Here is a 14653-nt window from a genome sequence, read left to right on the forward strand (position 1 = left end):
TTGCTGTGTCATGCGTTGCTCTTCAGAGCAGGGTACGTCTTAAGGGGTAGTATCTGGCGTGTTGTGGGGAAATCGTTGTAGAAGAAAGTTCAACGTATCCTGGGAGTGATTGATGCTCGGTGGATGAATCGTGTTGTGAATGGAGAAAAAGTGAAGAATCTGTCTGTACTTTAGTTATTTTAAATGGACTCCTTACTTATACAGGTGAAATGTGTTTATATGAATTTCCGTGTTAGAGGGTTTATCCAAAGACCGATGCAGTGTGATAACTAACGCGTTTGGAAATGTGGAAAGTGTTTGCAGAATGAAAAAGCTGAGATATCCGTGTTGTGGAGGTGATCATTTCATGTGTTGTAGAAGTGAGGAGAATGTGGAGTGTTGCAATTGCGGGTGGTAACCATTAAGCAACGGCTTTGGAGTGCCCGACGAGGGTGAAGGTGGAATAGGTGGCTAGAGTCAGGACCAGTCAGAGCATCTCATATGCAGCAGCAGTGCGAAGGGGTTGAGGGATTGAGTGGTCCTGAAGAGTTCATAGTGGTGGATAGGATTTCTCTGCAGGCGGCAGGGATTGCCTCTCACCAGAAGGATCCAGAAATGTTACATGTCAAGAAGGTGGACTTTCTGGCATTAATAGCTATCATGGTTAAGGGTATTGCCAAAGTGGAGAGGACGTCCAGGGAAATAGACATCATTGTGTATGCGGCAGAAAGGACTGAAGGACTTCTCGGCAGAGGAGTGACATGGAGTATTGTCACGTGCTGTACCACCCTTTCAGGCCCCAGAGCATGAGAAGGGATATTTGAAGGAAGGAAGAAGTGGGAGTTACTAGTTTTAGTTGTGTGGATTAAGTTAGTTTTTCCCATCACATGTGGATTATTATTTATTAATTTTTTCAACCCTGTCCAGTTGGTGGCGGTAATGTACCTTTTGGTTGCCAACTGCCATTTAAAACCACAGAAGAAGAAGAAGAAGAAGAAGAAGAAGAAGAAGAAGAAGCTAACTGCAGAAGAAGTACAACAGCTGGGGGTTGCATCAAGAGTGCACAGTGTAGCAGCAGTGCAGGAGAGAAAAAAAGGGGGCACCATGGAGTGTTACCAATGTGGAAAACAGGGTCATCACCCATCTGAATGCTGGGCCAAAGAGTTGACATGTCGACATTGAGAAATATTTAAGATGACTGAAGTTTATATTTAATTTAGAGTGATACATTTTTAGCATATTTGGAGTTTCTGTTATACATGAGATTTCCAGTGTTCTGTTTGTAACACTCTGGTTGATTGGCACTAGACTAGAGGCTGTATGTTATGGATTAAACTCATAACTGCTGATATGGTTGACGCCAGACTGGAGGTACAAGGACAGAGGATACACTGATTATTATTGTATTGTGTGAAACAATGTTATTCTGTAGCAGCTGACAAAGTCACTGGCTTCTGTTTTGACTTCCTACAAGCCTCTCGGGCTGGTGTTTACGGAACAGTTGTACGCTGAATAGGATATAAGGGCGTTCTCAGAGAAGGCCAGTTAGACATTATCTCTGCTTCTGGGATGGAGGTTTCTCCCTGTTGCAACTTGTAATAAACTAAATAGATTTTTGAATGACTATCTGCAACTGCTCTTCTCTTTTGTTCACCTGGAAATTCCTATTACATCACCCCTCCCTCCTTTCAGCGAGCCTGGATCTCTGTGAGAGAGGAAGGCCGTCCTGTCTGTATCCCCAGGCTGAGCACTCACACACAGAGGGACGATGAGGCTAGGCTGGGTCCGAGGGCTGGCCCCTTTGCTGGCCATGGCTGCTGGAATACTCTACATCACATCCATTAAGCAGGAGGTTCATTCTCATGGGGAGAGACTGCAGAGGGCCCATCAGAATGACTCAGTCAGGGGCCAGGACATGCTCAAGAGGCTGGAGAAGATGGAGGCTCACATCGAGATGCTGGGTGAGTCTCAATCTCCTTCATTTAACTGTGACTTACCTGGAAGAGAAATGCCAGTAGCTCTGTCCACACACTGTACCTGGACTACAGTGTGCCACTGTTCTAGATGGTAGGGCAGATATAGAGGGGAGGTTTTGAGAACACATTAGAATCTAGCCTGAGCCTACATGTAGAGTTGATCCCAGGAAGTTATTTCAAACTAAACAGTGATGATTGTAAAAGGGAATTTGTTCTCAATTAAATAAACTAATAAAATATTAAATTAAATAAAATATGCCCATAATCATTTTAGATTGTTATTTAATCCTGTACACTGTTGCTTATTGCACAACATTTGATTCACCAACTTCTGTGTGCCAAAGTTTGCCACATTGTTTACTATTACAAAAAACTATTCTCCAAGGTAGATCAAACATTATTCATCAACTTTTTTTTTTTGAAACACACATGCAAACAGTTACTGAAGCTATGTAAATAAGGTCATGCTCCGTTTGTATGAAAAGGGGTGACTCATGTTGATTCTGGCAGCCTTAACACACCTATTACAGTGAAGTCAATCAACAACGGATCAGTCTGAAAGAGGGGCAGGCTGTGAAGGCTCCCCGAGGTCAAGAAGGAGAGGGAAGGTGGTGAAGAAGTTGTACCCCCAACTCAGCTCTGTTTACAAGCTGGGGTGACGAGAGCTCTCAGAGGGAGGAGCAGAAAGAGGCAGAGGGCTGTTTCAGACGTATGGATACAACGCCTTCCTGAGTGACAGACTACCCCTGAACAGGGAAATCCCCCGATACTGCGATCCTAAGTAAATCATTTTCCCTCATCTCTCCTCCACCTCTACACAATAAATGATGTATAACTCAAGACTTCTGAATTCTAGCCACAGTCTGTTGCATCCGGAGGTCAATTCCATCTCCAGCACTTTTAATGCAGTTTGATGAATAACATTGAAATTGACAATAACTTTAAGAGTGAAACCGCAGCTTTGGTGAAGTGAATTAATGATATGAGCAAGACCAAATGTTTTTGTTGTGCCTGTTAGGTGTGCTAATCACCAGTATCCCCATGACCTGCCCACCATCAGCGTGGTGTTGATCTACTTGGACGAGGCCCTGTCCATCATCAAGAGAGCCGTCCGCAGCATCATAGACAAGACCCCCCAACGCCTGCTCAAAGACATCATACTGGTGGATGACCACAGCGCCAATGGTTCGCCTAATTGGTCTTTTCTCTACGCATAGAAACATTTGAAAGTATATTTGTTAACATTTAGATTGAACCTTGATTGAAAGGTGTGGCTTTCAACTTTTGTTGTGTTTCACTGATTTGCAAGTTTCTGCTTTCACAGAGGATCTAAAGGGAGAAGTTGGACGTCTACATCAGCTTCATCCAAGAAGAGCGTCCGGGCCTGGTGAAGAGAGTGAGACACTCAGAGCAGCTCGGTCTCACACAGGCCCGCCTCTCAGGGTGGAGGGAAGCTGAAGGGAGATGTGGTGGCCATCTTGGATGCCCACATAGAGGTCCATGTGGAATGGTAGTCTAAATGTTTTTTGTTATAAAATATGCTTTTGAATCCCTCCTCCCAACATGGTATTTTCAGTCTGTGTTTGTGTGAACAGGGCGGAGCCTCTGTTAGCTCGGATAAAGGAGGACCGCACGTTGGTGTTGACACCAGTGTTTGACAAAGTCAATTTCGATGACTTGACAGTCACACGTTATGGACCTGCTGCAGACACCTTTGACTGGGCCCTGTGGTGTAAGTGTACGAGCCCTTCAGACCTGAGTGGTACGCCTTGAAAGACGAGTCACAGCCAGGAAAGTGAGTTTCATGATTTCATCATAGGATGATAGTCCAGTTTCACAAGTCTGTTTGAATAGGCGATAAGGAAAGCACAGCATTGGGTCGTAAATCTCACCTAATATTTACACCTGGATTATTATTTTGCGTTATCTATTCATTAAAATGAATGTCACTTCTCCCAGTGTAGAAATGACCATGATTTGTACTGTATGTTTGTCAGAGCCCCTCCATTATGGGCATACTAGTGGTTGATCGCCTGTTCTTTGGGGAAATTGGTGTCTCGACGGTGGTATGAAGATCTATGGCAATCTCTTAAAGGTATGCAAAGATCTTTATCAAATCGGTATGAAAATGTTGAACTGGGCATCCGAGGGTAAGCCCCTCTGCTACAGTTTCTAAATGAATGTTTGAAATCAAAGCGGACTTGTTTTTGCAGAATTACTTTCTGTTCTTGGGTCATTCAGTTTGCACAAACCAATCTACATCCAGACACTTCAGTCCATATCTATAAACTCTTCCTTCTCTCTTGGTGTGTGGTTTTTCTAGGTGTGGCTGTGTGGTGGAAGTGTTGAGGTCATACCTTGTTCTAAAATAGCCCACATCGAGAGGGGCCCATAAACCCTATCTCCCCGACCTGAGCATTACAATGAAGAGGAATGCTCTGAGAGTGGCTGAGGTCTGGATGGATGAATACAAACAGAATGTCAACATCGCCTGGAACCTCCCACTGAAGGTACACTCTTAGAAAAAAAGGGTTCCAAAAGGGTTCTTCGGCTTACCCCATAGGAGAACCCTTTTTGGTTGCAGGTAGAACTATTTTGGGTTCCATGTAGAACCCTCTGTGAAAAGGGTTCTACATGTAACCAAAATGGGTTCTTCAGGGTTCTATGAGGACAGCCAAAGAACCCTTTTATGTTCCAGATAGCACCTTTTTTTTCTAAGAGTGTACTGTACAGAACAAACAATTCAAAAAGTAGGCTTTGTTCAGGTGCTCCCTATAGAATAACAATCATCACTGTTATTGCAGCTTGAAAGAAGACTAGACAGTCAGAATTAGCACTGTGTGAAAAATGTATATGATTCAATGCCACAATAAGGATATTGAAGTATGATTTATGTAAATATCTGGAGGTAAAAACAAAAGTGGAAAATAGGTGGATTGTTCACATGGCCTGTGTTTATGATTTAGAAATCTTCCTCTTTCTCACCACAGGACCATGGCATAGACATTGGGGATGTTTCAGGAGAGAGGAAGAAGTTGAGAAAGAGGCTGAACTGCAAGCCCTTCCAGTGGTATCTGGACAACGTGTATCCCATGTTAGACCCCCTGGGTGACTTGCTTGGTTATGGAGCTGTGAGTGATGCTGAAACATTTATCATTGTTCTGCACACACACACACACAGTCTGCTGTTCTATTATGTACTATTCATTCATTCATTCAACTACGCGACCAAGACACTACCACTTTATATCTATAAATACATTCATACTTGACATAACACATTCATTATCTATACTGTATGTATATACACTGTACCAGGATAATAATCACACTTTATAACCGTTTAATCTCTGTCTATAAAATCAACAGCTGGTCAATGATCTGAAGACGGATCTCTGTATAGATCAAGGCCCATTTCCAGGGAACACACCTATTTTATATGGATGCCATTATTATGGTCCACAGGTTTGTAGAATCATTGCTTAGTATTTTTTTTATTTAACTACATGTATAATATGGTCCATCCCATGGCAGACCTGGGATTCAACCCATACCACAATGCAAAATATTGTCAATACCACAGACTCAGAAAAGCGAAAATATCTATCCTCTCTGTCCAGAACTGTTATTATCGAGCCAGCGGGGAGATCTACGTTGGAGGCATCAGGTCCCATAAGTACGACAGTAATCGTTGTCTGGTGGACACTGGCACTCGAACCCCAGGACTGTATGAGTGCAAGGTGGCCAAGCAAAGGGATTCCACATGCTCTGGGACTTCCAACAGGTGAGGATTACAACACTCTGTAAAATAGGAAAATGTATACTAATAAGCATATTGAAACAGGAATTTCAAGGTAACATGCCCAAAACCATGGCTAAAAGAACTGTAATTTACTTTTTTAGTGGTTTTTATTGTGGTATGTTGTACAGTAGACTGTTTTTACATTTTACAGGGAAAAGCCATCCAGAACAGACAGACAAAGAAATGTCTGGAGATTGCCCCAGGGACCGACACCTACTACCAGCTCATCATTCAGGAGTGCAGTGGGCAGCACTGGAAAATACAGAATCTGATAAAAGACTTCTAAAACACTGAGATAGTTAGGCCTAGCAGAGACAATACAGCAGGACTATATGAGTTATCATGCTTTGAAAAGCCAATCGGTGGTCAGCAGTGAGATGACTGTGTGATCTTAGTGAGCTGTTGATTGGGGACAGAATGTGGCATGCTATTGAGCTGTGTTTTCCCTTGGTCCTGAATGTAAATGCAAAGAAATAATAAATATCATTCTTGTATTTACTGCTCATTTGTGGTTTGTTATTGATTCACTGTAGATTTTCACCAAAGAGGGTCATATAATATTTGTCTGCATTGACATCATATAGAGATGAGTTGACATCAGTGTGGTTTTGAAGAAGTCCCGTCCTCGAGTTCTCAGGGATTTCTATATGAGTTCTCAGGGGAGATGAACTTATCCCACGTCCTCTGCCACATGGCCAGCCCCCTCTCCTTCAGCTGGGATGGCAGTGAGCTATATCTATGGTAGAGGACATATAACTACAACTTTCTCAAACACATACTTTTCACGACTACAAATTAAGCAGTTGGTAATCTCCGAACTCAATCACCCATATGCTAGCTAGCTATGTTAATTATGTCATTAGAGATTAAACAGTTAGTATCCAGAGCAAACAGAGGTAATACCATAGAGATACATGAAATACTATTTCATTTTAATTCTCCAAACAACTCTTGACCTCACCTTATGGAGTTGATGGCCAGCTCCTTGAGAGTGCCCAGGTTAGGCCTCGCCACCGATGCCCACAAACACCTCATAGAAGTCATAGGAGAGCCCAGTGGTCCCAAACAGGGACGGGTCATCAGAGCTGACCACTATTGGGTGGCCCTCAGACATCAGCACAGCTGCAGGGTGGTTCCTTAGGTCAGACACCAGCTTCAGCACCTGGTCATAGACACACAGGGGATTCAGGGACATCAGCACTGGTTTAACTCAGTGGACTAAAGACAACTGAACCAGAGATATTTAGAGTTTCAGTTCAGATTAACTTTATTGTCCCCAAACTGAAATACCCTACAGTACTGCTTTTATTTAACCAATGGGAATATTATGATGAGTACTGACAGACAATGTGGCATTTACCTGGTTTGAGATGGGGGCATACTTCCCACGGCCACATTTCCCTTCCTGGAGAGCTCCTTTGCCAGTGGGTGGTGTGCCAAGGTGTACCCATGCCCAATACGTGTGGTGTTGAACATTAGGGCATCTAGAATGTTTTCATCCACTTCAGTGCCCATCTGGTCTGCGCAAGTGATGAAGTGCGACACACACACGTTATACTGTAAGTGCATCACAATAATGTGTATATACCGTAGATTTGTTTTTGTTAATTACACAATTGTTTTAATCAATCATCCTATACTTGCCAGTCTCTCCTGCATGAAAGAAGTATTGCAGCATGACTCCAAGCTCTGCAGGTAGAGATAAGGCCTCCCCTGAAGAACCAGAGAGGTCTTCCCTGTCCTCCCTGCCAACCTAAAACCACAAAAAGAACAGTTGATTTGTACAATGTCTGTCAAATAGATGCAATGTAATAAATAATTACGTAAACATTGTAATAAATCATGAAATGGTTTATTTGTGTATTGATTTTCAGTAATGAGAGGTCATATGATTGGTTCTACCCCTTAAAGAGAATTCTCACCAGGTCGAATCCTGCAACTAACTCTGGGGAAATCCTTCTGCATCTGAATGGCCTCTTTTACAGCTGCTTTGACATCAGACACACTCAGAACCTAAAGGTGCACACAAGGGCAGAGCCAATCATCAGAAATCATAATTCTATTGTTTTCATTGCAACAGGCAAGCTCAATCAAGCACAGCTAGAGTGTCCGAAATGATTATAAATAGTATTTGAACCCATGTCTGTACTGTACCTATGGACGGAAATGATTAGTCGAGCTCCCAGAAAGCCAGGGTGTTCAGCCACAAACTGTTGAGTGACTTCCTGATAAGTCCTCAGGGACCAGGCTTTATCATGGATGCTTCCATCCAGCTCATATGTCTGCAGGATGTGCAGAATAAAAACAGTTTAAAACATCACCAAAAACCCTTGAAAAAGAAATGTCCTAGGGTATCTCATATAGCGCCTAGGTAACATGTAATTCCAGCCCACTACATTGCCCGTTATACTTCCGATTAAGGCCCACAGTACTAACCCTTGATAGTCCAGTTCTTAGTTCCAGATACATGATGTTGTCATCAAACAGCTGTTCTAAGCTCCTTGTAGAGAAAGTCTTTAAACACAGGAGCGTAGGTGACCAGCCCAGCTATGGCCACAAATGCCATCTCAAACCTCTCCCACACTGCGTCCCTGGCTCGGGTAGGTAGTGTCTGGATATCAGTGAACAGTGCTGGGTTCTGCATCAAGCTGGAAACATCAAAAAGGCAATAAACTACCCTTCCTATGAATAAGAAAGTTGTTTTTTGCTACTTACATGTGTTCATTCATAGGCGCCATTTGTATGCTTGGCTCCTGATGATATAGGGACTACCTGTTGTCAAAGTCTGTAGGATCCACCATGTTGGCTCTCAAGTGTCTTCAACAGTTGCCAGTAGAGGCAGTCCCAGGTAGGGAGGGCGGAGACTAGAGAAGACGAACCGGACAGACCTGCCCCATGTGAAGCGAGATGTAACAATGGGGCTGTATGTGATGTTCTTCACTAGCCAATCAACACTCACCAGAGATGAGCTGTGGATGTGGAGGGCTGCCCCTGTGACCCAGATAGAGAATATACTAACCGTGAGTTAAATTCGGCGATGGTAAACATATTTGTAAGGTGAGCCAAGGTGCTCCTCAGCTACTAAGGCAGTGGGACGTATTACTGTCTTACCTTTGGGCATCCTTTGCAGCAGGTTAAAGATGGGGCTCTTATGGATGAGGGGCCGTGCCTTGAAGAAGTGAATGGCAGGAGGGAACTGGGCGCAGCCATCTCTTGTTCTTTTAGCTTGTGAAGGTGTGCGTCGAGCCACTGCTCTGCCTCTGTCAGCTGCACACGGCCCCCTGTCTGCCTGGAGGTCTCCTGGCGCATCATCGTCTCCCTCTGACGGGGGTCAGGGGTCCCGCCACATACAGTCACACAGCACAGTACAACTACCAACTGGAGGGTGATGGTATAGCTCCCTCTAGAGGGGAAAACCATCTTGTCCTGCAGTGTCATTGGAGATTGAAGTGGCTGTGGGAAATCCTTCTTGAAGAGGCCACTCATTGAACTAAATGCTAGACTTAATTCAACAATGAACACAGAGTTTTTCAGAGATAGTAATTTAGAACACATTTTAATTTAGAACATAAGGTACTACCGTAAACCTATACGCTGATGCTGCTAGTTCCTTTCTAAGCCCTGAACAGGAACGTTCAGATAATCATACAATTTGAATCATACAATTGAATGCAACCAACATTTACATTAATAAAATAAAAGCATACTTACAAATGAGAAGCAACAGAAGTGAGGTATTCTTCCCTTCCCTTATTCACACTTTCCTTCTCAAGTGTGTAAACCTTTCTCAATAAACTACCCCTGTACTATGCTATTTAGTCTGAGTTGACGGGCTCACAATTACCATTGTGTTATGCCCACTTACTTAATTGGCTGTTGCTAGTCAGCAGAATGCAGCCCAAAAATGTAGCATGTCATGAGATTCTCTGGAGGACCATGGATGATTCAATTGAATAAATAACAAGAGACTAGTAGTGCAACTCCTTTGTCTGAAAAAAAATGCATTGTATTAGAATCTGATAGAGAAAAAATGTGTAGGTCAAAAGAGCTGGCAACTGATACTATCGATTTATACTTTAGAACATATTGTCACGATATAACCTCTTCAGATGGAAATCTTGACTCAAAATGAACAACATAAAGCAAAAAATAAACACATAACCATACGTATAATTTAATATGCATTTCAATCTCCTTATACATACAGAGCACCTTATGGAATGACAACATCCCCTTCCTTCTGTTTCATGATACAACAGCAAAGACATAACATCAATACATTAATTGGATTCAATAAGGACATAGTTGGTCTTCAATGTTTTTCCCGCATCACTTCATTTTAATTGTGATAGATGGGAGCAAATAGCTATGGGTGAGTCAATGCTCCATGCAATTTATATTTTCATGAGAGGAAGATGTTATTAGATTAAATAAGGAACTGTACAAGATGCATCAGTTACAATGAGAGCCCCACAGTAGAGGTGTCATTAATACCCATAAAACCTAGCAGTCAAACAGTGAAATGGTTCCAATCATTTTTGACCATCAATTTTTCCCTGTAGGGAATTTTAGAAATGACTTTCAATAAGGGCTGTGTTTTGTGTAGGCTTACCCTGGGGTGATGTTTTGATAACCATGTAAATCTCTCTCGGACAAGGTGACTTTTATCAGCTATATTCAGCTCCATGTACTCTCAGATCTGAAAATGCTAGAGATTCTTACCATAGTTGCCTCAGATTCGACAGTGTTCGTCCAGATCATCATGGCATTTGTAGAAGTTTCTATTATATTAGCTATATTTTATTTTGGGGGGTAAATACATTGATGAAAGTTAGACCTTGTCCTAGAGATATTTTTACTACGGTTATCAAACGTCCAACACCAGGAGAGCTCACACGTAAAACACAGCCCTTATTTTAAGTGTTTCTTAAAATCACCTATGGGCGGTAGAATGGTGGAAAAACTGATTGGAACCATTTCCCTGTTTGACCGCTCAGGTTTTATGGGTATTATGACTGTTTCCTCATGGGTACTCTATTTTCAGCTGTGCAGTCAGTGATCCAATCAGTCTGAAATGATTACTGTCCAACCAATCACAATAAAGATGACCGGTGTTGTAAACCACAGTCCCAGAGGCAGATCCATTATCACTGTGCAAAAGTACCTCCTCCTACTCACATCTGCAGCCAAGTTCCAACTTTATACTGTCCCAAGATGCACAGAAATACAACAATACGACAAACGGTTTCTTTTCGATTTTTAACAGCATTTTTTGAATTCTTCTCACAGAAGCTGGAATGGTAACTTTCACACAACAAAAATAAATAACTCACTGTAGGCAGTGGATGGCTGACACTCAGTGGGAAACTTGCAGTTCTGGTTTACCTGACCAAAAAGAGCCACTCGAACCTCAGGCATCCATCTGGTAGAAAACAGACACTGGAGTTTGCGTGTCAAGCTGAACCTCATGAAAAACCACAGAGTAAGGCGCCACTATAGTTCCTGTGAGAATGTCCTGATAAACATACTTTTTGAGCCATGAGGTCCAGTCTGCTCTCTAGGGTGTTGGACACCTTGATCTTCCCATTAGCGTTGTAGATCTCAATACCTCCAGGGCAGAAGGAGACACACAAACATCTTTGAATTAACTCACCCAGAACCCTTGACTGACACCTTAGTCAATATGTTTTTTCAATGACGTGTGTTAATCAATCAATACTAATTCAAAGTAAGCCTATCTGAAATGAATGGGTTCACATTGAGACAAGGGATTGTCCTCTTACATCTCTGGGGACAGGAAGTTGTCTGGTCGATGCGAACCTCAATATTATTCTTCACTGCTGCTTTATAGATGGAATGGTCTTCTGAATAGCCGCCTGAATAGAATTCAACATAAACATCATATGAATCATGCATCAACCCAGCATACAAAGAAATACCTTGAACAACATTTAACTGTTAGGATAGAGGGAGTGAAAGTTAATTCACAGCCTGAACCACCTGCAAGTCCTGACTACGACAGCGGATGGTCACTTTGGCCTCAAGAAGCTGATAGAAACCCTGATATTCAACAACCAGAGCAACAGACACATGAAAAACATTTGCTTTAAATAAAAAAACACCTTACAACGCCTTTGACCTAAATAACTTGTAGGCCCCTATGTATATACGTGTAACTGATGAGACGCTACTGAATGTAAGTATAATTTATGAATGTAGTCCACTATAGTAATAGTCTCCTGTTTCTCTCAGCGTTGTAGTTCTCCTTGAGCTGTTCTTGTCTATTAATGTTCTGTATAAAACACTAAACCCGTGTCAGTGACAAGTATTTTATTATTTCCATTTTAATAGCGATTATAGTGAATAACCCCAACTTTATTGTACACAATGGTAGAAAGAAAAAGGCCCACCTGCAGAACCCAGCCCATCCATCAGTGCTGGGTGCCTGGCTGGGTCCTTGGCTATGTTGGCCAACCGTTGACGCGCCTCGCTCAACATTTCCTGAGTGCACACATTGAGAGGGTTAGCCTATTATTTACATAGAATGCGTTGCTGTGAAGTAGAACATCATGCCTTACTGGGAAATCATGTCGTCATGAGCCTTCAACACCTTAAGACAAGCCTGGTTCATCAGGTTAGACATTTGACTGTAAGGAGGAGAGGCAAGTTAACAGAGCCTGTGGCACAGGACCACATTACAAGTCCAAGCAGGTGTAAGCTATAGCTAATGTAACATATACTGTACTTCTTTATTGGAGGAGCTGTTGGATGTGACTTCAAATTTCAAATATAAAAGATTTAAAAAGGAAGTTGCGCGTCAGACAAAGTCCTCTTTAGAGAAAAGAAAAAGAGATTGAGCAAGTCTCTGAGGCAGCTGAGAGACTAGCAGCAACACTTCCTGAGCTGCAAAGGAAAAGAGTGACTTACATTTTCTTCTGCTGCTCGATCTGCTCTCTTTCTTCTCATAGTCCTCCATGATCAACCTCTGGGTCTGCACCAGACAGCCCTTCTCAATGTTGAACTCCTCTTCCCGCCTGCAGGGAGACACTTGTCACTCAGAGTAAAATAATAATATAATAATAATAATAATAATAATAATAATAATAAGCCATTGCTTGAGACGCTTTTATCCAAAGCGACTTGATCATGTGTGCATACATTTTTACGTATGGGTGGTCCCGAGATCGAACCCACTACCCTGGCGTTAGCGCCATACTCTGCAATTGAGCTACAGAGGACCAGTATACAGTAGAGGCCCTGTCTTTTTATGATGGTAGGAGTAATTTCCTCACTACTGAGGATACATTTTTAAGAAAATTGAACCAGTAGAGAGATTGTTAAGGGACAACTAAAATGCTTGCTTTCATTTAGTCAATTCTCACTTGAGTGTCTTCAGAGAATTGATTATGCTATCTAATTTCAGTTGAATGTGCTGCATCTTTGCAAATCTTTTGAGGTTGTGTGTGCTGAAAACACACACTAGATTTCAATATGTACTGAACTATGACAGTCACTTGTGAATGAGCACTGTACCTTGGCATCAATTTCCTCTGCCTTCTCATTGGCCTCCTGCTCAATGAAGGCCATCATGTGTTTGATCTATACAGGGGGATAGAACAGTGTAGCAGAATTTGAAAGGAGTTGACAGTAAAAAGACTCACCACACATTAGGCATGCTTTCCAAGTCATGTTTTATACTGAAAGAAAGTCAAGAAGCAGACTTAGGAAGCTTCATTTGCCTGTACATTGTTAACTTGTGTCTTTTGGTTCCACCATGTGGTGTAGAATGTCTGCCTGGTGTTTAGCTTACATTTCTGTTTCATAATTGTCCCTGTAATGTTCATCTAACAAAACAAAACCATAAACCACAGAGGGAACTGTAATTTATGAAGCCTCTATCAATTATACTTCATATACAGTGCATGAAGAGGATTGGTGAGACAAGACACCCAGACATGAGGATCACTCAAGTTCCTCAGCTGACCATGGGTTTCCCATCATGTGACCATATATTGCATCTCTCCCTCACAAATACAACACTGAGTAAATGTGTTTGCAATTAGATCAACTAAATTCAATTTATCAACAATTAAACGTCTAATCATACTAGACATTGTAATTGTATTTTTAGTAGTAGTATTTTAGGTTTTCAATGGCAACGTTGGCATGATACAATCACAATTCTGCTCCTTACAAATATACTGTTGCAATCATTTATAATTGGACATTTAAATTGAAGGTTAAAGGCTGTAATTGCAATGTACCTGCTTCTGAACGTCAGCATCGCTGAGCGCCATAGTTGCAGCAGTCTAGGATATTCTGTTTCCTTGAAGAAAGATAAACACCGTGATTTCAATACAATAAATGCAACCTGCTTTACAATATTGTAAATCCTTTAGTGCGATGTATCAATCAATTAATGAAATACCAGTGACTCTGGCTAGGAATGTATGAATTAACCGTTGTAGTCGTGACTAAAGATGTCTACGCTAAGATCAGCTGATTTTCCACGTCACATGATGTTTACTTCCGGTCTCACCCACCAATAAGATGTGTGATGAGCAGACCCCACTGGTACTGTATATCATGCCTGCTACGTTAGGTTAGGGGTATATATTAACAGAAACGAGTGAGTGCAGTGGATACATTTGTAAAATATATAATAAAGAGTGGTGGAAAAAAACCTTGAAATTGTCATGCCAGGTAGGGGGGGGGGGGGGGGGGGGGGGGGAAGTAAAGATGCCTTAATAGAAATAGCTCAAGTAAATGTGAAAGTCAACCAGCAAAATACTACTTGAGTAAACGTCTAAAAGTATTTGGTTTTAAATATGCTTAAGTATTAAAGTAAGTATTCAGCCCCTTTGTTATGATAAGTCTAAATAAGTTCAGGAGTAAA

General features: G+C 41.9%; 3 pseudogenes; 1 reads left to right on the plus strand and 2 right to left on the minus strand.

Moving 5' to 3' along the window:
* Positions 1–1933: 1933 nt before the first annotated feature.
* Positions 1934–5743, plus strand: LOC123487250 (annotated as a pseudogene).
* A 647-nt stretch (positions 5744–6390) lies between these two features.
* On the minus strand, positions 6391–8401 carry LOC123487251 (annotated as a pseudogene).
* Positions 8402–8566: 165 nt separating this feature from the next.
* Positions 8567–14054, minus strand: LOC123487252 (annotated as a pseudogene).
* Between the last annotated feature and the right edge of the window lie 599 nt (positions 14055–14653).

Source organism: Coregonus clupeaformis, unplaced genomic scaffold (genome assembly GCF_020615455.1).
Source record: "Coregonus clupeaformis isolate EN_2021a unplaced genomic scaffold, ASM2061545v1 scaf1571, whole genome shotgun sequence".
Taxonomy (NCBI): domain Eukaryota; kingdom Metazoa; phylum Chordata; class Actinopteri; order Salmoniformes; family Salmonidae; genus Coregonus; species Coregonus clupeaformis.